Genomic DNA, 23,888 nt, shown 5'->3' with positions numbered 1-23,888 from the left:
CATAAAGATCCTGAGATTAGTTTAAATTTGGGCTGTCCCAATGGATGGGCATGGGAAACAGCAGAAATGGCTTCACGCTAGTCATAACGAAATTATCAGAATAGCATAGATCAGTGTTTCTCAGGATTTCAATTCCCAGAATTCCCCAGGCAGCATGCTATCTATAATAACCTAGAACTAAAGAGAAATTTCCTGACAGTTAGAACAACAATGGAAAACTTGCCTCCAGAAGTTGTGAATGCTTCAACACTGGAAGTTTTTAAGAAGAGATTGGACAACCATTTGTCTGGAATGATAATAGGGCTTCCTGCCTGAGCAGGGGGTTGGACTAGAAGACCTCCAAGGTCCCTTCCAACTCTTGTTGCTTTGTTATTATGTAATACATTGTGCCACGCTCCTATATATATGTTTTACATGGCCATTACCCTACCTCATCCCCAAAATCTCTATTTTTATACAGGAAACACCACATGATTCATCTTTATTGGAAATTGTCCAAGGTGGGTAACTCATCTGACAAGTCTAAGGAAGAATGAAACCGGTCACATTCCTGAAACTTCACGATGAGACAAAGTAATGCAATTGCCAGCAAAATGGCATAAGACACTAATGTAGAAGGATATAACTTATTGTAACTACCGTATCACAGTTAATTTTTTTTTTTTTTTTTTTTTTTTGCTACCTTTGGAACATCATACCTCCCTTTTAGCCTTCCAAGGCAGTCTAAAGACTTGGCTACACCAGGTGGGCTTCCTATGTTAACACTCAAAGGTGTTTTCAGGCATGTATCTATTCATATATCTATTCCATATTCTTAGTATGGCATGTCTAAAATATTTCTTAAAATCCACATTAACTCTGACATTGTCGTACAAGTAATCCTCAACTTACAACAGTTCATTTAGTGACCGTTCAAAGCACTGAAAAAAGTGAAATGACCATTTTTCACATTGCAGCATCTCTCTGGTCATGGGGACAAAATTCAGAGTCTTGGCATCTGACTCATATATATGACGGTTGCAGTATCCCGGGTCCTTGTGATCAGCTTTTGTGGGCTTTTGACAAGTAAAGTCAATGGGGAAGCCAGGTTCACTTAACAACAGTATCACTTACTTAACAACTGCAGTGGTTCATTTAACAACTGTAACAAGAAAGGTCATAAAATAGAGCAAAACTCACTAACAAATGTCTCACTTAACAGCAGAAATGTTGTGCTCAATTGTGGTCAAAAGTTGAGGACTACTTGCATTACAAATATCCATGCCACCCAAATCCTAAAAGGCCTTCTATTTCTCAGCAACACCCATTCTTTCATCCAAACCAAACAGGATGCTGCAAAATTCAATTTCTAACCAGACAGACCCAATTCTCCTTTTTCCCTTGCATCTTATAATACTTTATATCTAAATCAGGGTTGTCAAACTCAAGGCCCGGGGGTCGAATTCAGCCCGCAGGGTGCTTAGATTTTGTCCAGGGCCCACCCTGGAAACAGCAAAGGACTGGCCTGCGGTGCCTCTGCCAGCGAAAACAAAGCTTGGGAAAAACGTGTGGCTCTCCTGAGCTCCATTTTCACTGGCAGAAGGTTGCAGGAGGTTGTCACAGCCGAAAACAGAGCTTGGGAGCCTGTTTTCACTGGCAGAACACTCGGGCCACCACAGGCACCCCTGACACAAGTGATATTGGTCACGCCCACCCTGGCCACACCCACCCTGGCCCCCTGAGGTCAAACACAACCCTCATGCGGCCCTCTATGAAATCAAGCTTGACAACCCTGATCTAAATTACGCCTTCCCTCCCCCCCTTCCTCCGCACACTAATTTAGCTGTCTCTTTCTGCCACTGTTTAAATCAGATGTGTCTGATGTTTTGACTTGCCTGGGCCATATTGAGTGAAGAATTGTTTTGGGCTACATATGTAATATAATTAACTAAAATTTATATAAATTACAAACTTCCTTTATTTTTATTGTTTTATGTTTTTATTATGATCTTGAGAGGTTGCATTATTACCTGTCCAGGGCCACATGTAGTCCTTGGGTCATAAACTGGCATCTTGGCTTAAATGATGCATACATTGTCAAAACAAATATCATCTGAAATAAAAACGATCAATCCAGATAAGACTTTAATTTTTATCACAGAAATTTTCACCAGCAATGATAGTTGTAATTTCTTCCATCTTAACATATCTTTTTTAATTTAATTTCATTCCATTCCATAATATAGTAATTTGAAAAAACATATAGTTCATTTTTGTCATAGTGATTCCCAAATATTTTACCTTCTTCTCAATCATGACACATATCAGTAATGAATTGTGTTTAATCCCCTATTTTCATATTTTTGTTAATATCTTCTTGTTTATTAATCTTGAAATCTAATGCACCAAAATCTTTTAATTTGTCCATGGATATTTCAATTTCCGAAGATCTTCCAGAACCAGCTCTAAATCACCTGCAAAAGCTCTTAATTTTTAAAATTTTAAAAATCTTTACACCCAGAATCATATCGTCTTGTTCTTACATCTCTATTCAATATTTCAAATCCAAAATACTGTAAATAATAAGAGAAGAGACAGCAGGTGTTTCATCTTGTTCCTTTTTATATCTACTTAGATCTCCTTTAACAATTATTTAGTGCTTTCTATGAAGTGTAAATTGATCTTACTCACTTTGTAAAGTTCTCTCCATAGTTCATACCTTCCAAAACCTTGAACAACAAAGTCCAGTTCAACTCATCAAAGACTTTTCCTTCGTTTGAGAAAATCAATGTGGCTTGTTTGTCATTGGGTTCAGGGGTGGTATTCATTTACCTTTGCTACCGCTTTGCAAATGTGACCGCATGCGCCACCTCCGCACATGCACAGGACCTTCTGTGCTTGCGCAGAGCGTCAAAAACATGACGTGATGACGTCCGGGCGGGTGAGCGGAGTCTCCCACAGCCACAACTACCAGTTCACTCAAACCAAATAGAACTAGCTGAATACCATCGATTGTGTTACTCCAAATATTTCAAAATAGCCAACACATTTCTAACTGTCTTTTAAGTAAAATCCCACACTGATTCTCATGAATAAATTCTTGTGAAATTATTTTCAATCTATCAGCTAGAATTGTTATAGATCTGTTCATAATCTGCCTCAGCAAATATCAGTAATTTTGTTTCTTTAGATATGGGTAGTCATCTATTTTCTCTAGAGCAGGGGTCAGCAACCTGCGGCTCTGGAGCCACATGTGGCTCTTTCACCCCTCTGCTGCGGGCTCCATCACTCAAAATATGCGTCACAACAGCCAATGTGCAATACCCGCCAGCATTCAATTTGAGCTTTTCAACCCCCAGTAGGCCAATCATGGATAAATCCAAGGAAAGAAAAGTTTCAAAAGAAAACAGAACGTTTAACTCAACTACATATGCTAGGTTTGTGGCTGCTCAAGAAATAGTCAGGTATGGGAAGGGTTTTGTGGCTCCCGGTGTTTTCTTTTCTATGGGAAATGGGTCCAAATGGCTCTTTGAGTGTTTAAGGTTGCAGATCCCTGCTCTAGAGGAATGCCACCGCCTTTATAAGAAGTTGGAACAATATTGATGAAATGTTTTTTGCATGGCCACATTGTCCGTTAATATAGTATGTCCCTCTTATAATTTCAGTATTATTTTCTTCATGTAATTTATATGCTGGCCACTGCAATCTTGTATTTTTCCAATAGCATCTCTGTTTGCCTCAACTTTCTTCCCCAATATAGTCAGGGATGGCAGAGAACTGAGTTTTTTACTTGTTTGATAAATTGGAATAATATTTGACTTGCCAATTTCAAAATCCCCCCTGCATCAACAAAAACTAGCACGTCAGGAACAAAGTCTGTCATTAGTTCAGCACTGAACTACCACGGCGCTGGGTAAGGGAAATTACCTAAGCCAGAAGCCATCCGATTTCGCTCTCTGCAATTCGTCTTTGACAAAGCTGGACAAGCTCGAGGAGAGCGATTTCCACGTGCTCTCTTGCAAACTACATTTCCCAACATGCTCCGCCGTCCACTGGTAATGATGCGCTGAAGAGGAGGTACTACGAAAGCTCCTGCTCTGTTGTCAGCTCTTAAAAAGCGGAGATTGAGCTGCGGGGGGTCTCTCTCTCTCTGTGTGTCTCGGAAGGACCCCCCAGCTCTTCCTGGCGACCTACATCAGAGGGAAGCGAGGAGGCCTGCCTGCGGTGTGCACTGGAAAGTAAGGAAGGGAAGGGAGAACGGAGAACTGGATCTGCCTGCTCCAGCGAAAAGTAGGCAAAGGCACAACGCGGGGGGAGGGGTTGAGTGTTTGATAGTAAACAAAATTAGGAACGGGGAGGCGGACAAGAAAGCGTAATTTAAAAAGTGTGTCCCGGGAGTAGGCAGGTAGACACATAATGGTGGAAGAGAGTGTGCAAAGGCAAATAGGACAAAAAAAAACCACCCTATTTCTACTGGGAAAGAGATGCATACATTAAGAACAACTGTATGAGTTTTTTTTTCGAGTGTGGGGCGTGGGATGAGCGTGCTTGGAAGGACGAAGTAACGTGTGAATGTTCCAATTACCAGAAAAATAACCTTGTTCAGAAAACCTGGTGGGTGGATAAGAAAGGAGGACAGCAGAATTTGAGAAGTTAGCAATAAAAGTGCCTGCCGATTTTCAAAGGCTTACTTGCGAGAATAAAGTTTGCAATAAAGGCAATATGAAACAATACGCGAGGTACATGCATGCGCACTTTTTTCTGTGCTAGAGCACAACTAAATTTAGATCCTGGGAATTATGAGTCATTTTTGCTTAAAATTCCAGTATTACACATTTTGACCCTGAGTTTAAGTCTCTGCATGCCTGGAGAAGGGTCAAATATGGACTGATTAAGATTAAGACTGAACTGATGGTCTCAAAAAAGTGTGGGGGATTCGAATCGAAAAAGAATCTCTCCAAGTGCTGGAACTGAAACAAAGTTTCATTATTTAGTTACAGCTGTCAACAGACATAACCATATGTATTCTAGAGAGATTTTTTGCTTAAAAGATTATTAGAGGATCAATCAATGGATCAATGCATCAATCTGGAATATAGAACTGAGTATATTACACACTTCTTTGCTACCCCAGAATAGCACCAGAATTAGCAGGGTAATATTTTCAAGCAAGAAAAATCTCAAAAGAATGAGCAAGAGGTTTCCCAATGCAGCACATTGGCATGTAATATTTTGAAAAAATAGTTTTAGTATACTCGGAGCCCCCACCCCATCAACTATCATAAAGTCCAAAGTCTTAACATTACCTACTGTACTGCTCAATCCTTAATCCTCAATGCCCTTTGATTGCCTTTTCCAAATACTAATAGTTTGCTAAACTAGTTTGAGCTCCAACAACGGCACTCTATTATTTTTGCCTAACTTGCCCTGGTAAACTGTTGAATCTAGTCAATTTCAATTGTTCCCAAAAACACTAGATAAGAGCAAACTTGATTTAGAAACTTGGATGGAAGACCAACAAGATGGATGGAAGACCAACAAGAAATACCAGATCTGTGGTTTACACTGGGAAGTCAGAAAACGTCCCAGCAAAAGGGAATAGTAAACCTAAAGTAAACCATACTTTTGCTGAGAAAATTATATTAATGTGCCGATGAAGTCACCAGAAGTTGATCTTGATTCATAGGAGACTGCTTTTAACATTTGGCTTCACATTTATTGAACTAAAGGATCTGAAAAGACCAAAACCAGACTAACCTCCCTTAATTCATGATTTGCTGTGCTTTCTCATGACCCAACTAAGTATCATCCTCAGTGTTCTGATCAGTGTACTGATGATATTTTGGATAATGAAACATCTGCAAGCAAACAAACGGGCTCAGTGAGCATTAAAGACTCCCCAATTCAACTCTGACCTACATATTTTATTTTATTGATCTTGAATTTGACACTGAAGAAATCAAGATAAGGTTTGGGAGGAGTAAAAAGAGTATCCAAAACAAGATAGAATTAATTTACAACATAATATGGGAGATAAAAATGAAAGCTTACCTAGCAATTTATATGCCTGATTTTTAATTCAAATAAATTAATACTTTTTTTAAAAAACTAAAGAACTACATTAATGAAACTACAAGGAAGCTTCATTGCAAGCTAATGTCTGTTTAGTTGGATTTTTATTCAAAGCCAAGCAGAATAAAAATTGGCTAAATATGGTAGAAAGGTTATTTTGGATACTATATGCAGAAGTTTTAAAAAAAGAAAAAGTGGTCACAATAGTTCTCATCCTGGTGTAAGACTGAATGCCTAATCAGAAACCTCTTAGAGAGTTTTCAAAACATCCTGCAAGTAGAGATGATGATTGGATTGGAGAAGGACACACACATACACTCATTACATAACTCTGAAGTATTCTTTATTGGACTTCATCCCAAAGGAATAAAGTGGTAAGAGTTTAGAAATGGTAGAGAATTATTGCATCACATTGCAGGCGTGAGATTACCTGCTTACTGGTCTCTGCTGAGAAAAAGTAGAAAAGAAAACCTTTGAGATTAACCAGTTAGACCAGGGGTTTAAACCAAAAACCCCTTAAGCCAAAAGCTGGCTGAGGAATTCTGGAGTTGAAGTCCACAAGTCTTAAAGTTGCCAAGTTTGGAGACCCCTGAGTTAGACCCTTCCTTACAGCGTTCTATGCTAGATACTTCCTTGCAAAGGGGGGTGTTTTTCAGTATGGGAAACCATTCCAAAATCCCCACATGCAGCCAAAAGTGATGATTTATTGCCTGAAATATACCCTACAACAACATCATCTTTTGTGGTTTGCCCAGAATCTATAGATTAGCCCTGAAATGACTAAAATGGCCATCTATTTTTGCAGGTCATGTTGGTCTGGTTTGGTCATTACCTAATTATGATTGTTATTGGTTAATGGGCTAGTTGATAATTCTAATGGTTGACTTTTGAATAACCTAGTTCCACTTGATGATTAGCACATTCATTTTGCTATTGGGGCACAAATTAAGCTGCTTAGAAATTTAGCTTGGTTTTATTTCCAGCATTTGGCAATTTTTCAAATGTTCTCTCCTTACAAGTAATATAGAAAGCCCTCCCAGTATGTGTCCTGGATGTTGGATATATCCCTTACATATCTATTCAAAAACTCAACTTGCTTGAGGATACTCTTTTGAAAGCACTGTAGCCAATTTACCAGACATTTGCTGCATGGCAATCCAAGAAAAGGATGTTCTCAGTTCAGGTGCCTGATTATGGAATTTCCTTTCTGAAAATTTGTCATTACTGCCAAAGTGATGACAAAGTGATTAGCTTGAGGTGCCAACTAAAGAATGACCTTTTGGCTTTGGCTGAACTTATGATGAGGAAAGCTGCTCTTTCTAATTAAAATTGTATTTAAAACAGCTGCATTAAATCATGACAAAATATTCCACTCCACTTAAGGCAGTTGAACTGGTCCCTCAAACAATCAACAATCAAAGTGTGCAGGGGGTGGGCAGGTAGAGAGGAGAGGCCTTTCTTAAAAGCATTTGCTCAACAAATAAAGAAGAATGTCAAGAATCAAAAGTTTCAGTTTCTGGCTAAAGTAAGCTCTTGAATATTCAATCTGGATATTCTTGACTTTTGTGGCACTTAGTTGGAACTCAAGTTGTGCAACTTAACAAATGCAGGGCCAAAATATTTGGCCAAAATATTTCAGAGGGATGCAAGGAGACCAGATAAACAGAATGTTAAAAACACTTTTAAACAGTGATTTGCATTTATAGTATAAAGTTCACCTGCTCTGCTCTATTAGCAAGATGACTTGATAACTTCAGAAACAAACTGATAATAGGATCACTCTGGATATAAGCCCCCTTCCCGATCACTTTATGGAGGGAGGGAACTCCTTTTAGGATAGACCAGGAGTGAGAAAAAGGGTTGTAATTTGCTTGCTTACATCAGAATAAGAGAGTTATATAAGAGTATGAAATACAACATATTTCTTAGGATTACCACTTGCTCCTTTAAAATGTTTGTTTTCAATGACTATACATAGTTTTATTATTTGTGGACACAATGAAAAGCTTTGCATTGTCAATAATCTCTTAGTGGAAAATTTCCAAACAAAATTTAAATAGATAGAATTAGGACTTTTTTGGCAAAACTACTCCACAATACAGATTTACAATATGTTTCAACATTATACAATCTTTTAATACTATCCTTCATTTATCCCTTGCTAGATTTTAACAAATGGCATAAATTATTAAAATGTCCTGAGATGTTGGTTGTATTTTTGTTTGCAAGTTAAACATGAACATATCTAGCATTATACTGTACAATTATCTGCCTGAGGATGTTGCTTCCCTCTGAAAATTGTCTGCTTCTAACTTCCTGCACCATGAAATCTGAAATGGATGTTCCTTCATTTCTCCAGCTTTTCTTGTAATGTTGAAAAGGGGTAAATTCTTGGTGAAAGCTTAGGCCAACATTTTTAAAACTATGAACAGACACAGAATGTACCAGATTCCATAGTCTTGCATTTTTACTGGCTCTCTAACATTTCCCTTATATGAAGAAAATAAGGACTGGCCGGGGGAGCTCTCTGCCAGCACGGAGAGGGTTTTTTCTCCTCCGTGGCTGAGCAGAGCAGAGAGGACGGCGCGATGTCGGGAGCCGATGCCGGGCCGATCAGCTGGGCGTCGGCGGCGTTTTCCGAGGCCGGAGGCCGTCCAGGCGCCGGGGCGCCGCTACGCAGTGGGTTTTTAAGCCCGGGGGGGTTGCCCGAAGAGTTACAAGACGTGCCGGGCACCCCCGAAGATCCCTGGGATGCCGCCAGACTTTTTAGTCTGGCGACGATGACGCAGCGGCGATGGCGATGGCGGTGGAGGCAGCCGGCGGTCGGAGGGCGTTGGCGACCCCCCCCCTTGGAGCTGGAGTCGGAGTTTAGGAGTTGGGGGGGTAACGAACCAACGAGAATTAAATAAGACCGGGAGACCTGCAACCATGGCTGGGGCGAAAAGGACCTGGTCTGACTTTTTTTTCCCCAGGCCTTAGGCGGCCTCAAACTGTGGTTGTGCGGGGGGTTGGGGACTTGAAACAACTGCCCCACTTCCGCCTCATTTGTTTCTCCCCAGCGCTCCCTTTTAAGACCGGGCCCACTGGGACCAACTTTAGCCTGTGGGACTCACTTCCGCTATGTTCTCAGTACCAGCTGAACCCCCTGACTGTGGAGAGGGTTATGGAAAATTGGAGGTCGGTTCATAGCTGCATCCCTTCGGCTAAGGGGGCTGGGCACCAGCTGGCCACCGTGAGAGGGTGGCCTGGTGTTGGGGCCTCCTGAGGGCTGAATCGGGATGTATTCACACATAAGCACTTTACCAGCGGTGGGGACCCGACCATCGGACCAACTGCCGTGAGAGGGCGGTTTTTTTTGGACCTGATCCCTGGACACTGGATGTACTGACTCTATTGCTGCCACTTCACCACAAATGGGGGCGGACCAGCTGACCTAATCACCATGAGAGGGTGGTTGGATCGATTTTCCCCCTTGGATTGTGGTCGTTGTGGATTGTGACTGTGTCCTCTGTTGTGAGGGGACAGTGGACTTGGTCCTATGAATTATGTGTGAGATTCCCCACTTCCCTACCTTCTTCCCTGTCCTTTTAGGACCCTTAGGATATGGTCATGGCGAGCCACTATGACCAAACTGTACTCAGCAGCGGAGCTTCTTGGTCTGCAAGACTCCCCCCTCTCGCAGGCTTGGCCCTCCACTCTATCGAGGGCCTACCTCGATGACGGGCTTTGGAACCCCGAGAGGTGGCATGTCGCAAAGAGGGGGTTGCGGGGTTTTTTAAAATTGTCTATGTCTAACCTTTTAAGGGGTTTGGGGAGGGGGGAGGGGGGTGGTATTGGAATTAGGGGCGTGGGTTTGGGGGATAACCCACCAAGGGGAGGGTCGGGCCCAGCCACGACGCGCGGCAGGGCGGGTGGGGGACCCGGGGGCAATGGAGGGGGTCGAGCTTGTTCGGACTGTGTTTTTACCATCAGTACTGTGAGTGGGAGGGGTAGATATGGCGGGAGCAGGGGGCCATATGTTAAGGGAGCACGCACCCGCTGTCTCCAAGCGGTAGGGTGCTCCGGCCCCCAAGGCTCCACCCGTTTGCCAGGTTGCACAGATCCTCACGGCCCGGGCCTTCGTCTGATGTTGTGCAACGCCAGGTCCGTAGTAAATAAAGCCCCCCTCATCTGTGATCTTGTTCAGGAGGGGGGAGCGGACCTGGCGGGTATTACGGAGACCTGGTTGGGCCCGGAGGGAGGGGTCCCTCTGGTAGAAATGTGCCCACCAGGCTTCCGCGCATTCCATCAGCCGAGGTCACAAGGGAGGGGCGGGGGAGTAGCGGTTATTATTAGAGAAGGCCTTAGGCCCAGGGAGACCACTGTACCTCAGACAGCTGGTTGTGAGTCCCTCCTTGTGAAATGGGGCCATGGGGTTCAGATGGGTTTGCTGATCATGTACCTGGCTCCCTGCCGCGTGGCAGCAACCCTGCCTGAGCTACTCAACGTTATTGCTGCGGTGGCGGTTGATACCCCCAGACTTATGGTCATGGGGATTTCAACCTGCCGTCCGTGGGTGAGACGTCTGAGGTGGCTCGGGAGTTCATGGCTTCCATGACGGCCATGGATCTGACCCAACTAATTCATGGCCCTACGCACACTGGGGGAAACACACTGGACTTGCTTTTTGTCTCTGGACAGTGGTTGAGTGATCTTGAGATAGGGGATGTAGTCATCGAGCCCTTGTCATGGTCGGATCACTCTCTCCTTCACCTTGACCTTCGTACCGCGACACCCCGCTGCAGGGAGGCGGAACCGATAAGATGGTACCGCCCCAGGCGCCTGATGGAACCCGATAGGTTCCAGACGGAGCTTGGGCCAATTCCTGAGGTTCTGGCTCACGCCTCGACTGGAGACCTAGTGGCCGCCTGGGATAGGGCGGCCGCTGGGGCCCTGGATCGAGTCGTGCCTTTGCGGCCTCTGACCCGGCGCGGATCTCGCCTGGCTCCTTGGTTTACCGAGGAGCTGAGGGAGATGAAGCGCCGGAAAAGACGCCTAGAGAGTAGTTGGAGAGCTAGTCTTTCTGAATCGGACCGGACACTGGTTAGATCCCATATTAGGACTTACCTAGTGGCGATAAAAGCAGCAAAATGTATGCATTTTGCTGCTCTTATTGCGTCATCAGATAATCGCCCGGCCGCCCTGTTTAGGGTGACCCGCTCCCTGCTCCACCAGGAAGCGCGGGAGGACCCCTTGGAGGGAAGAGCCGAGGACTTTGTTCAGTATCTGTATGACAAAATCACTCAGATTCGGGAAGGTCTGGACTCTGACTGGGTAGATCCAGCGAGAGTGACAGAGGCAGGTCTTGAGACTGTTATCTGGGATGAGTTTGATCCTGTGACCCCAGATGACGTGGACAGGATTCTGGGTAGATTGAACGCGACCACATGTTTGTTGGACCCGTGTCCCTCCTGGTTAGTGCTGGCTTCCCGGGAGGTGACGCGAGGCTGGCTCCAGGGGATTATAAATGCTTCATTGGGTGAGGGTGTCTTCCCCGCCGCCCTTAAGGAGGCGGTGGTGAGGCCCCTCCTCAAGAAGCCTTCCCTGGACCCGGCAATATTGGCTAATTATCGTCCAGTCTCCAACCTTCGTTTTGTGGCGAAGGTTGTTGAGAGTGTGGTTGCGGGACAGCTTCCCCAGTACCTGGATGAAGCGTCGTATCTGGATCCGTTCCAGTCGGGTTTCAGGCCTGGATACAGCACGGAAACGGCATTGGTCGCGTTGGTTGATGATCTCTGGAGGGCTCGGGACAGGGGCTGCTCCTCTGTCCTGGTCCTGTTAGATCTCTCAGCGGCTTTTGATACCATCGACCATGGTATCATGCTGCACCGGTTGGAAGAGTTGGGGGTGGGAGGCACCGTACTAAGGTGGTTCTCCTCCTTTCTCTCCGACCGGTCGCAGTCTGTGTTGACAGGGGGGCAGAGGTCAACCCCGAGGCCCCTCATATGTGGGGTGCCGCAGGGATCGATCCTCTCGCCCCTTTTGTTCAACATTTATGTAAAGCCGCTGGGCGAGATCATCCGTGGTTTTGGGGTGAAGCACCATCAGTACGCGGATGACACCCAGCTGTACATCTCCACCCCGGACCACCCCAACGATGCCCTTGAAGTGATGTCCCAGTGCCTGGAGGCCGTACGGATCTGGATGGGGAGGAACAGGCTCAGGCTCAACCCATCCAAGACCGAGTGGCTGTGGTTTCCGACGTCCCGATATAGTCAGCTAATGCCATCGCTGACTATTGGGGGCGAATCATTGGCCCCCACGGATAGGGCTCGCAACTTGGGTGTCCTCCTGGATTCACGGCTGTCGTTAGAAGAGCATGTGACGGCCGTGTCCGGGAGGATTTTTCATCAGGTTCGCCTGATTCGCCAGTTGCGTCCCTATCTAGATCGGGACTCCCTACACACAGTCACTCATGCCCTCGTTACTTCTCGTCTGGATTACTGCAACGCTCTCTACATGGGGCTCCCCTTGAGGTGCACTCGGAGGCTCCAACTGGCGCAGAGTGCGGCCGCGCGGGTAGTGATGGGAGCGACATGGAGTTCCCATGTGACACCTCTCCTGCGCGAGCTGCACTGGCTCCCGGTGGTCTTCCGAGTGCGCTTCAAGGTTCTGGTTATCACCTTCAAAGCGCTCCATGGCTTAGGACCTGGTTATTTACGGGACCGCCTGCTACCACCAATAGCCTCCCACTGGCCAGTACGCTCCCATAGAGAGGGGCTCCTCCGGGTGCCGTCGGCCAAACAATGTCGGCTGTCGGCCCCTAGGGGGAGAGCCTTCTCTGTGGGGGCACCTACGATTTGGAACGAGCTCCCCCCGGAGATACGTAGGATCCCGGATCTGCGCACCTTCCGCCGCGCGCTTAAGACCTTTCTATTTTATCAAGCTGGCCTGGCCTAAATCTTCCCCCTTTTTAAATGTGGAAATTTTAAATTTTTAAATTTTAAATTCGTCTTTTTATAGGGGTATGGGTAAGGCATTTTAAATTGGGGAGCCATTTTAGATTTAATTCTGTTTTAAACGTATTTTTAATTGTTTATATTGTATGTTTTTAACTTTGGCTGTTCACCGCCCCGAGTCCTTCGGGAGAGGGGGCGGTATAAAAATCTAATAAATAAATAAAATAAAATAAATAAAGAGTGTATGAATGTACTACTTAAAAGCAGAAAGAATTATTTTTTACCATTTAGTTTGTTTCCAGCCTCCTTTGGCTGCTATTCACTGAAAATAAAGTAACTTTAAGCAAAGTTAAATACTGTAATTGGTATAGTTCTCATCCCATCCTTTTATGCAGTTGCATAAAATACAGCATTTATTTAACAAAACTGATTTTAAAACAATGTAGAACTGACAAAGCTTTTTTTTTTTTAAAAAAAAAAGAATCATAAACTAACATTAAAGTACTTAAAGTCTATAAGTATTGTGTATCATTCTCCTTGTAAGCCATGCATTTATAATGTATGCAGAATCAAAAGAACAAAAAGAATAGGTTGATTTGGCCACTCCAGGGATAGTTTGCTTCCAATCCAGAATATTAATTTCTAAAAAATTGCGGGACTTTCCCCAGATTAATGTGGGGATGGGAGCAGCAGGAAGGGGAAGAGAACATGTCAGTTTTCCAGTATATTGCATTATTGGAGAATATATATTGCATATACATTATCAAATCATCTGCCATTCTTCTTTCCTAAAAGAAGAACTATTAATTACTAGCACAGATGATACCTAGTTTAGAGTAATGAAATGTCTGCAAGAAAATAACCAAGCTCAGACACTATCAAGGACCCCTCAGAATACCTATTAATTCAGCAAAATTTCCCCTTCCTAAATCTGCCTACAGAAGCCAGACCATAGCATGCCAGAAGCAAAAAAAAAAAACCCCAAAAAACAACCATGGGAGAAAGTGGTTTAAAGGTACAATCACCTTAAAGAAAGTGACAATGCTGTGATATATTGTTTCTCCCATGAATACACCTTTTCTCCCCATTGTCATTTCTAATTAGCTACAGTAAAGTCTTAATAGAAGGAACACCTCCGCTTGAGGGCTAGACTAAAGGGTTGAATGACATCCCAAAAGAAAGAAGTGATAAACAACTTAGCACAAACATCTGCACAGGAAGTCATTAGGAGTCAATTTCAAACTCCATCTTTTCTCCAATAAATCCTGATAATACACGTTTTCCACAGGCAATGATGCTACGGTATCTTCATGTTATTTCCCCACCTGCTTTGAAAACCTTAATAACAATAAATATTTTCACGATGTTACAATATCATTTTCTTAATTGGTTGTGGCATCGTCCAGACAGCGTTCAGACATGGGTTCTTCAGTCGGATCTGCTGCTGGCTGAGTCATAGTTTTTTGACCATGCCCCTTGCTCCTCCCTTTCAGGCTCAGTTTCGACTCAGTCGGCCTGAGAGAAAGGTGCCACCTAGTGAGGTTCGCCTCCATCAGGATATTAATAAAATCATAGCTGCCACTCAATTCTCAGCTGATGCTACTTTAAATTCGGCCAAGTTTGCATCTAGGGCCCTAGATTCTACAGTATCAGCCCGCAGGATGCTCTGACTCTGCCAGTGGCTGACAGATCTTAGGGCCAAATGGCGTTTGGCTGCAGCTCCCTATTGAGCAGAGAAGCTGTTTGGTGAGTCGCTTGATCCTCTTCTTATTGAAACACATGACAAGCGAAAGGTTCTGCCTTCAACGTCTAAACGCCCTGACAGAAGGTCTTCTCCCTATTACAGGAGAGCATCCTTTCATCCCTATTCTCAAGGAAGCCCCTTCCATCAGGGTTACCTTCAAGGATCAAACCAGTCATCAATCCTTTCGGGATAGGAACAAACAATTCCCGCAGTCCAAACAGTCCTTTCGCGGCTCTGGCTACTGCCAGTCCCGCAGCTGTAAATGACTCACTGCCAAACCCTCCCATTGGAGGCCGCCTGGCCCTCTTTGCGGACAGGTGGGAAAGCTTAACCCCAGATCTCTGGGTCCTCTCAGTAGTGAAATTCGGCCTTCCCCTGGAATTCCTCTCCACACCTCTGACCAGTTTCATTCAATGTCCACTTTCCAACAGCGAGTCCAGACATCAAGTGATGGACCAAGCTGTTCAGCACCTCCTGCAAATACACGCCATAGAGGAGGTTCCCCACGGTCAGTGGAAACAGGGATATTACTCCATCCTGTTCATGGTTCCGAAGCGATCGGTGTGTGTGTGTGTGGAGAACGATTCTAGATTTAAAATCCCTCAACTCTTACATAGTTTATTGCAGATTCAAAATGTGTTCAATAACCTCTATTCTTCAGGGGATTCATCCCAACGACTTTCTAGTTTCTATAGACCTCATGGAGGCTTACCTTCACATTCCCATCCTGCCAAAGCATCGATAGTATCTCTGTTTCAGCTTTGCAGGAAATATCTGCAGTACCGAGCTCTTCCCTTCGGGCTGGCATGGCTCCAAGGGTCTTCACAAAGGTCCTGGCAGTCGTAGCAGCCCACCTAAGGCTAAAGCCAGTAAGGCTCCAGGCTTATCTAGATGATATTCTAATTCAGGCTCACTCTCGCGACCACGCCTTACATGACCTGGACCTCACAATTCAAACCTTGAACGATCACGGGTTCCTGGTCAACTACAAGAAGAGCTAGTTAGTGCCAGTTAACAGAATTGTCCATCTTGGCGCCATCATCAATGCATGTCAGGGAACAGTCTACCTATCCTTGGAATGATCCGACATAAGGACTTGGTGACTCATATTCACAGAAACCCGTCAGTTCCCTTGGCCACCTTGTCCAAACTCCTAGGCAAGATGGTCTCCTGGGTTCAGATCATTCCCTGGGCATGCCTCCATGCCCGCCACTTGCAGTGATTCCTGCTTCCTTTCCAGTGAAAGCATCAGGCTCACACCATGTCTACTGTCAGAGTTCCACTCTCAGTCAGGCGATCGCTACATTGGTGGACATCGCCTTCTCTAGACAAAGGATGTCTCTTCATGGATCAAAAGAGATTCATCCTCACCATAGACGCCAGCCTGTATGGCTGGGGGGCTCATCTCGACTCGCACGTAGCTCAGGGACGCTGGTCAGCATCAAACCTAACCAACCCTATCAATTGGCTAGAGCTGAAGGCCATTCACCTCGCCCTCACACAATTTTGACAGTTAGTACAAAACCGTCATGCCCTGGTATTGACAGACAACTGCAGACAGCTGCAAAGGCGCATGTCAATCGTCAAGGGGGGACTCGCTCGAGATGCCTCATGGAGGAATCTTTTTGTCTAGGCAAATGGGCCGAGCAAAATCTCCTCTTCATTCGAGTGGACCACATAGCGGGAACGGAAAACACCCAAGCAGATTTCCTCAGCAGGACCCAGGTGGACAATGCCGAGTGGCAGATCCCTCCAGACATATTCCACCAGATATGCAACAGGTTCGGGATTCCGTCCATAGATCTCTTTGCAACGAACCTGAACACTCAGCTTCCTTGCTTCTTCTGAAGGTTCCCGACATCGGGGGCGGAGGGGATCAACACTCTCCGACTCAAATGGCCACCTGGTCTTCAGTATGCCTTTCCGCCAGTACCTCTAATCCAGGCCCTGCTTCAGAAGGTCATCACCAACAGGGCAGAAATTATCCTCGTGGCTCCACACTGGCCACATTGCCCGTGGTGTGCAGACCTGGTCAATTTCTCCATATCTCATCCTTGGAAGATTCCATCAGACCAGATCATCCTGCGCCAAGGGGCCCTGATTCATCCAGAATCTCAGTGGCTCCAACTGACTGCCTGACACTTGAAAGGATCCTCCTAAGACGGGACATGTATTCGGATAGAGTGATCCATACTGTACAAGCCTGTAGACATAGGTCCACAGTTAGGCTCTACAATATCACCTGGTTAGCCTTTTATAGATGATGTAAGTCTCGCCAGGTCGACCTTCTTTCAGCCTCCCCTCCCCAGATCCTAGAATTCCTGCAGGATGGCTTGGACTGCGGTCTGGCCCAAGACATGTGGCGGCACTATCTACGGCCTTGTCCAGTTCTTCTGGACAGCCACTTACTCAACACCCTGTTATCAAAAAAGTTCCTAAGAGGAGCCAGGCTTTTACGGCCCTCCTCAATTCATAGATATCCCCCTTGGGATTTGTCCAAAGTCCTTAACGCATTAACTGAGGCTCCCTTTGAGCCCCTACGCACTGTCCACCTTCGTTTCCTTGCTCTTAAAGTAGCCTTTCTAGTGGCCATAACATCAGCTCGCCGCATATCTGAGCTGGCAGCCCTTTCTGTTAGAGAAGATCTCTGTATCTTCAGACCTGACATTTTTGTCTTGCACCTGGACCCCTCCTTTATCCCTAAAGTTCTTTCACAGGGCTCAGGAGGTTATTCTCCCTAACTTTTGCCCACGGCCTTCCCATAACTTGGAGCAAAGGTGGCACACCTTAGATGTGCGGAGTGCTCTACAAATTTACATTAAATAACTGTCCCTTTCAGAAAATCTGAGGCCTTACTTGTTTCCTTTTTACCAAATTCCCTAGCGCAGTGGTAGGCAAACTTGGCTCTTTCACACCTGTGGACTTCAACTCCCAGAATTCCTAAGACAGCTTGGCTGTCTTAGGAATTCTGGGAGTTGAAGTCCACAGGGTGTGAAAGAGCCAAGTTTGCCTACTACTGCCCTAGGGTATAAGGTCTCCTCTGCGACAATTGGTTGCTGGATCAGAGCTTGTATCGCCTCGGCATACCAGGCGATTCCTGTTCCCAGCCGCATTACTGCTCACTCCACACGGAGTGCTGCTACCTCGGCGGCCTGGGCAACTCAGGCTTCCCTTGAGGAGGTCTGCTGGGTGGCCACCTGGTCCACCCCCTCACCATTTATTTGCCATTACAAGTTAGATGTTTTTGCTTCTGCTGAAGCGTCATTTGGCAGGAAGGTTTTACAACAGGTGCACCAAGCAGGGGTCTCTCCAGGCCCTTCGGCATCCCGCCCTTAGGACTGCCAAAACTTTGGTATGTCCCATGTCTGGACAGTGTCACAACCAATTAAGGAAATTGGGCATTGGTCTTATCTTGAATACCGAATTTCTTAAGAGTTGTGGCATCGTCCTGCCCCTCCCTCTGTCTCAGGGCCTGTACAGTTTGTTTCTTAATGTTCAAGGAGTTTATTTTCCAGTTGTCCTGTTGGACCGGTTTCTATCTCTGATGGTGTTGGTTCCTGTTGGAGATCTTTCTTGTGGCCCTTCTTCGCCGAAACTGAGCCTGAAAGGGAGGAGCAAGGGGTGTGGTCAAAAAACTATGACTCAGCAAGCAGCAGATCCGACTGAAGCAACCCATGTCTGGACGATGTCTGGACAATGCCACAACTCTTAAGAAATTCGGCATTCAAGGTAAGACCAATGCCCATTCTCATTATTTCCCCATATGTTTTGAAAGGTAATTTTCAATTTCAGTTATTTGTATTAAAGGAAGCCAGTTAATGAATACTTTTACCATAGCAAAATCCAAATGATAATAATCTCCAATGGTTTTTTTTTGTCATTACATATGGTTGCCTGAGACTAACTATCATCTTTTTTTTTTAAAGAAAAGCATATTAAAACATGGACACAACTTCTCATCTGTCAACATCCATTCCCACTGAAGCAAAAGGGAAAAGTTGTAAAAGAGCAGCATTTTGGCATTGCAAATGTGATGTGCACTGAATTCTTTCTTATAGGCTTTTACGTTTAGCTAATAGAATATCAGTAGGCCTCCTAAGTGGGAAGGCATTTGCAAAGATTTGAATGAAATTAGCTTTAATGCTGTGCCTCCTGTCTTAAGTTATTTGGCCCAGTTGTTTCCATTGTTGCAATTCTGTAAACTGAATCAATATAAATATATGCTTACATTATATTGCCCAATTAACTCATCTTCTTATATTTCTTCAAGGTGCTCCAGATGGAAAAGGTCACATGAATCAATAGTTACGTGTACGTGTGCCTATTGACTCAGTAAGTGCCTTTTAAAACAAGTTATCATGGAATAATAAAGGGGACTGCTTGACCCTTGTTTAAGCTTAGTACCCACCTGGATAATCTGCAAGAGGTGAAGATATGTTTCTAAGTCATATCAGTTTTATTATTGTGTGTCCTTTGCAGGGACAGCTGATCAGTTGACAAAATCCTCCATGTTCATTGCATGCTTTCAAAATTCCAGATGGGTTGACTTGCCCCCCCAGAAATGGCTTAGCATTCACCAACTGGCAGTCATATTCCACAATCCCATATTAGAATATTTATAAGTCCTCCTTTTTTATATAAAACTAGTTGTGTTCTCCTAAATGGCTGTTCCCCCCCATCATCCTCTGAAGGTCAAAATGAGTAGCCAGAAATTTTTGTTAATTTCCAAGAATGAGTAGCTCAGATAATTTTTGATGTTTCTCACTATGCCCAGGTAATACCACTGTTCTGCAAACTGTACTGGCTCCCATAGGTTTCCAGATATAATTCAAGGTTCTGGCTATCATCTGTAGCCCTCGGTGGCCTAGGACCGAGCTAATTATGGGAGTGTCTTTCTCCCATTGTTTCTATCCAGCCTCCAGAAACAGCAGAGAGGGCATGCTCTGGGTCTCTTCCATCAAATAATATAATCTTGTTGGAACTCAGAGTTCTCAATGGCAGTACCTGCCTTATGGAATAACATCCTCCTGGTGATCTGGGTGGTCCCAACCCTATTAGCTTTTCATGTGGCATTGAAGACCTGCCTTGTTTTTCCAGGTATTTGGATCAAGATGTTAAGTGAGCTCTGCTGTTGTTGATACATTTGAGGGGAGTCATTGTTTTATATTGGGGGGGGAGCTTGTACACTGGGAGTTGTACACTGTGGTTTTCATACTATTAATACTTGCACACCACCCAAAGTCATCTATGTGACATGGGCAACCATATAAATCATATTTTAAAAGATACTTATATGCATTGTCTTTTATCATTTTCTCTCCAGTTGCTTGTTTTAACTAGAAAGAATGTCAGAACAAATAGAACAGTATAACTTATGAACATAATTTTTCAGGCAATCTTAGAATGGGGAGCACTTGTGGCCCCCTAGATGTTAAAATAGAATAACAGAGTTGGAAGGGACCTTGGAGGTCTTCTAGTCCAACCCCCTGCCCAGACAGGATACCCTACACTACCCCAGACAAATAGTTATCCAACATCTTCTTAAAAATTTCCAGTGTTAGAGCATCCACAACTTCTGGAGGCAAGTTGTTCCACTGATTAATTGTTCTAACTGTCAGGACATTCTCCTTAGTTCTAAGTTGCTTCTCTCCTTGATTAGTTTCCACCCATTGCTTCTCGTTCTACCCTCAGGTGCTTTGGAGAATAGCTTGACTCCCTCTTCTTTGTGGCAACCCCTGAGATATTGGAACACTGCTATCATGTCTCCCCTAGTCCTTCTTTTCATTAAACTAGACATATCCAGTTCCTGCAATCGTTCTTCATATGTTTTAGCCTCCAGTCCCCTAATCATCTTTCTAGAGTCTCCACATCTTTTTTACATCATGGCAACCAAAACTGAATGCAGTATTCCAAGTGTGGCCTTACCAAGGCATTATAAAGTGGTATTAACACTTCACGTGATCTTGATTTAACTCCTCTGTTTATGCAGCCTAGGACAGTGTTTTTTGGCAGCTTCTGCACACTGCTGGCTCATATTTAAATGGTTGTCCACTAGGACTTCAAGTTCCCTCTCACAGTTACTACTATTGAACGAGATACCACACATATGGTACCTGTGCATTTTGTCTTTCTTGCCTAAATGTAGAACCTTACTTTTTTTCACCATTGAATTTTATTTTGTTAGATAGCGCCGAATGTTCAAGTCTGTCAAGAACCTTCTGTATCTTGAGCCTATCTTCTGGAGTGTTGGCTATTCCTGCCAGTTTGGTGTCATCTGCAAATTTGATGAGTTCCCCATCTATCCCCTTGTCCAAGTCATTGATGAAGATGTTGAAGAGTACTGGGCCTAAAAGAGAGCCTTGGGGTACTCCACTGCATACTTCCCTCAATGTAGATGCAGTTCCATTGAGGACTCCACGTTGAGTGCGATTGGTCAACCAGTTACGAATCCATCTGGTGGTGGTGATGCCTAACTCACATTTTTCTATTTTATCTAGTAGTAGGTTATGGTCTACTTTATCAAATGCCTTACTGAAGTCCAAATAAATTATATTGACAGTATTCCTCTGGTCCACTAATTTTCTCACTTTGTCAAATGTTATTGGATTCCAACTCCTTGTCAATTCTGTTTATTATGATTCATGGTGAGAACATGGAGTTGTAGCTCAAATGCTAGAGGGCCACATATTTTCACTCTTGTACTAAACCATAGTTGGCCTTATGTAGACATTCCAGAAGAGGAAGAAGGAAACAGTCCAAGTGCAGGTTTATCACTTGCCTGATCATGCTAAGTTAGATATCCCATATGTGATTGATATCAGATCCCATCATTCCTTGCCAACATTGTTAATTGGGAGTGAACATCCCAAATTTCTCAAGGGCACTAAGTTGAAGAAGGGAATGCTAAACTTTGGCTCCAAATCAAGGTAATGGTAGGATATTTTCATCTGTGAGATAAAGAAGTAAATGTTCTTCCTTTTAAAGAAAAAAGTTTTAAGTGCATGGTATCCTTGCTTTACAATACTTTATTTTGACTACCTTAAAGCAATGTCACACGCACCTCTTCTGCTTTCTTTACAGTAATGAATTATGTAACTAACAAATGATTGCCCTTTTGGGTTAGTCAATGAGTTGTTTATACAATCTTCAGATGGAGCATTGTGTCACTTGGGTGAAATGGATTTAAAATAATTACCTCATTAAATATAAAGACAGAGACAAGCCCAATTTAAATAGCAAAATAAACCTGTGGATAAGGAATGCTGAATATTACTACTTGACATATTTTGTTTAGCAGATGTCATTTTTGTTATCTAAGCATAGCTGAGGAGAAAAACTATGCAGGGAGAAGATTTTTTTTTTTTAATTTCACAGTACATGCTCTATTCTCTGAGAAATAATTTTACTCCCTCCCTTACTCTCTTTTTTTGTTTAAACAGAATTGTTGCCATCACATCTAGTTCTTTCCAAATATATCAGTCCTGCCCTGCCAGAGAGGTAAGCAAAAATGAAAGTTCATGAATTTATGGATTAGTTAAATAATTTGCAGAAAACCTGAGTAAATTGGGATTGTGAAGCCAACAATCATAGCAAAAAAGTCATAAAATGGTCACTTAACCTTGCTTAGAAACAGTATTCTGGTTCCAACTGTGGTGGTAAGTCAAGGACTACCTATATCCAGAACAGATCAGTAACCTGAATTTTGTACCCTGTGGCAAATGGAAACACTTTAAGAGAAAAAGAAACTTTCTCTTAGCAGAGTCACTAAATGGCCCTGGAAACATAGAGTTTACATTTTTTCTTCTTCTTTGCATTGACCATTGCATATACATTACAGTGTTACAATCATCAGTAAAATAAAATTCCACCTGTATGCTTTTAAAGACTTTATAACACTCTTTCAAGAGGCTAATTTCTATAACTTGCTTTTTTCTTCACTGAGTCCTTTAAACAAATAACTCAGCCATCCCTGAAGTTTCAAAACTTCAGCATGGCAATATCTCCTAATGTAGTGGAGGTGAGTTCCTCGATAAATATATGCTTATTTAGTCATAATTCAAGTTAAAGAAAGAGAATTGACTCTGTATATTTCTGGAACTTTTGTCCTTTGGAAAAATCTATGCTTCTGGAACCCTGTTCCTGTCTTTTCACAGTTAAAAAAAATCAACAAAATTTCTGCTCACAGTCAAAAATCCATACATATTGTTATCAACTACTGATTTTTCATTTGGATAAAAATGGAGGGAAAAATCACTAGGCCAGCCTGAACTAGAAATAGGCCTGAAGAATTGTTAAATAATTAAACATAAAAGGTTCAGAGCCATTGTAGAAAGAAGCATTTTCACTTGTAACACCCTCCCACCCTCTCCTTTTGGTAAACTGCTAGAAAAAAGGAGAAAACAAAGTTGAAGACGCCTGAAACACACCAGGACCAAGCCTATATTTAAAATTGAGCATTTAAGAGCCATGGACCATGTGATGCATAAGGTCTGATTGCAATCCATTAGTCACAGAAGCAAATAGAAACTGCTTTTGAAAAAAAAAAGCTAGGAGAATCTCCCAGGGAGAACAGGAGAAGAATGTATGCAATGCACATGCCAAGAAAAAAAAATGTAACCTGCAGTTTTATTGCATATTAACTGAGATAAGTGCTAATCTCCGTTTATAGGGCTATTGTAGGGATTTCAAGGAGGCGGCTTTGAATAGTACAAAATAGCCCTGGCCCAGTGGTATAGCGTGTGCTTTGTACACAAAAGATATTTGGTTAAATTCCTGATATCCTAAGCATCTGTCTCTTGTTTTAGTAATGGACAGATATGATTGCAGACTGTTTACCTGTTGAGTATGTGACACGTAGCATATCAGCCACTATCCCTGCCTCTCAAAAGTTAAATCTCAGTGGGGCGATAGATGTGCTTTGACTCTAAAATTGCCAGTGTGTCAGGTTAAGTTCCTTTCATAACCATCTATCCAAAGAGCTCTTTTACACCAACTATGTGCCATCAAATCATTTTTGATTCCTAGCAAACACATTTTTTATTTTTATTTTTTATTTTTCTCCATAAACTTTTGCACCTATTTGGTGGTAAATACAAATCTCACTGTAAGATTATGCTTTATAAAATATTTTAGGGGGAAAAACAGTGTTCAGCTTA

The 23,888-nt window shown here is 43.5% G+C and overlaps 2 protein-coding genes across 10 annotated transcripts in view; one reads left to right on the top strand and one right to left on the bottom strand.

Annotated features, from left to right (window-relative positions):
* LRRC3C (leucine rich repeat containing 3C) overlaps positions 1–4,003 on the bottom strand; it is a 61,997-nt gene extending 57,994 nt beyond the window's left edge. For all 4 annotated transcript variants that reach the window (XM_087892183.1, XM_087892182.1, XM_087892184.1 and 1 more), the window contains exons 1-2: positions 3,907–4,003; positions 2,010–2,092 (exon numbers count right to left, since the gene is read on the bottom strand). The gene's annotated coding sequence lies outside the window, so the exon portion shown is untranslated. The remainder of the gene's footprint in view (positions 1–2,009; positions 2,093–3,906) is intronic.
* Positions 4,004–4,026: 23 nt separating this feature from the next.
* Positions 4,027–23,888, top strand: part of ORMDL3 (ORMDL sphingolipid biosynthesis regulator 3) — a 43,719-nt gene continuing 23,857 nt past the window's right edge. For 4 of the 6 annotated variants that reach the window (XM_087892189.1, XM_087892185.1, XM_087892188.1 and 1 more), the window contains exons 1-3: positions 4,027–4,217; positions 19,004–19,065; positions 22,173–22,230. The gene's annotated coding sequence lies outside the window, so the exon portion shown is untranslated. Of the gene's footprint in view, positions 4,270–17,749; positions 18,463–19,003; positions 19,066–22,172; positions 22,231–23,888 lie in introns of those variants that run through there. The other 2 variants (XM_034415808.3, XM_087892186.1) reach the window with 2 other exon arrangements.

Source organism: Pantherophis guttatus, chromosome 4, assembly GCF_059756535.1.
Source record: "Pantherophis guttatus breed Tessera chromosome 4, ASM5975653v1, whole genome shotgun sequence".
NCBI classification, from domain to species: Eukaryota; Metazoa; Chordata; class Lepidosauria; order Squamata; family Colubridae; genus Pantherophis; species Pantherophis guttatus.
Note: the sequence above shows the minus strand (reverse complement) of the source record. Positions and strands in the feature narration are given on the sequence as shown.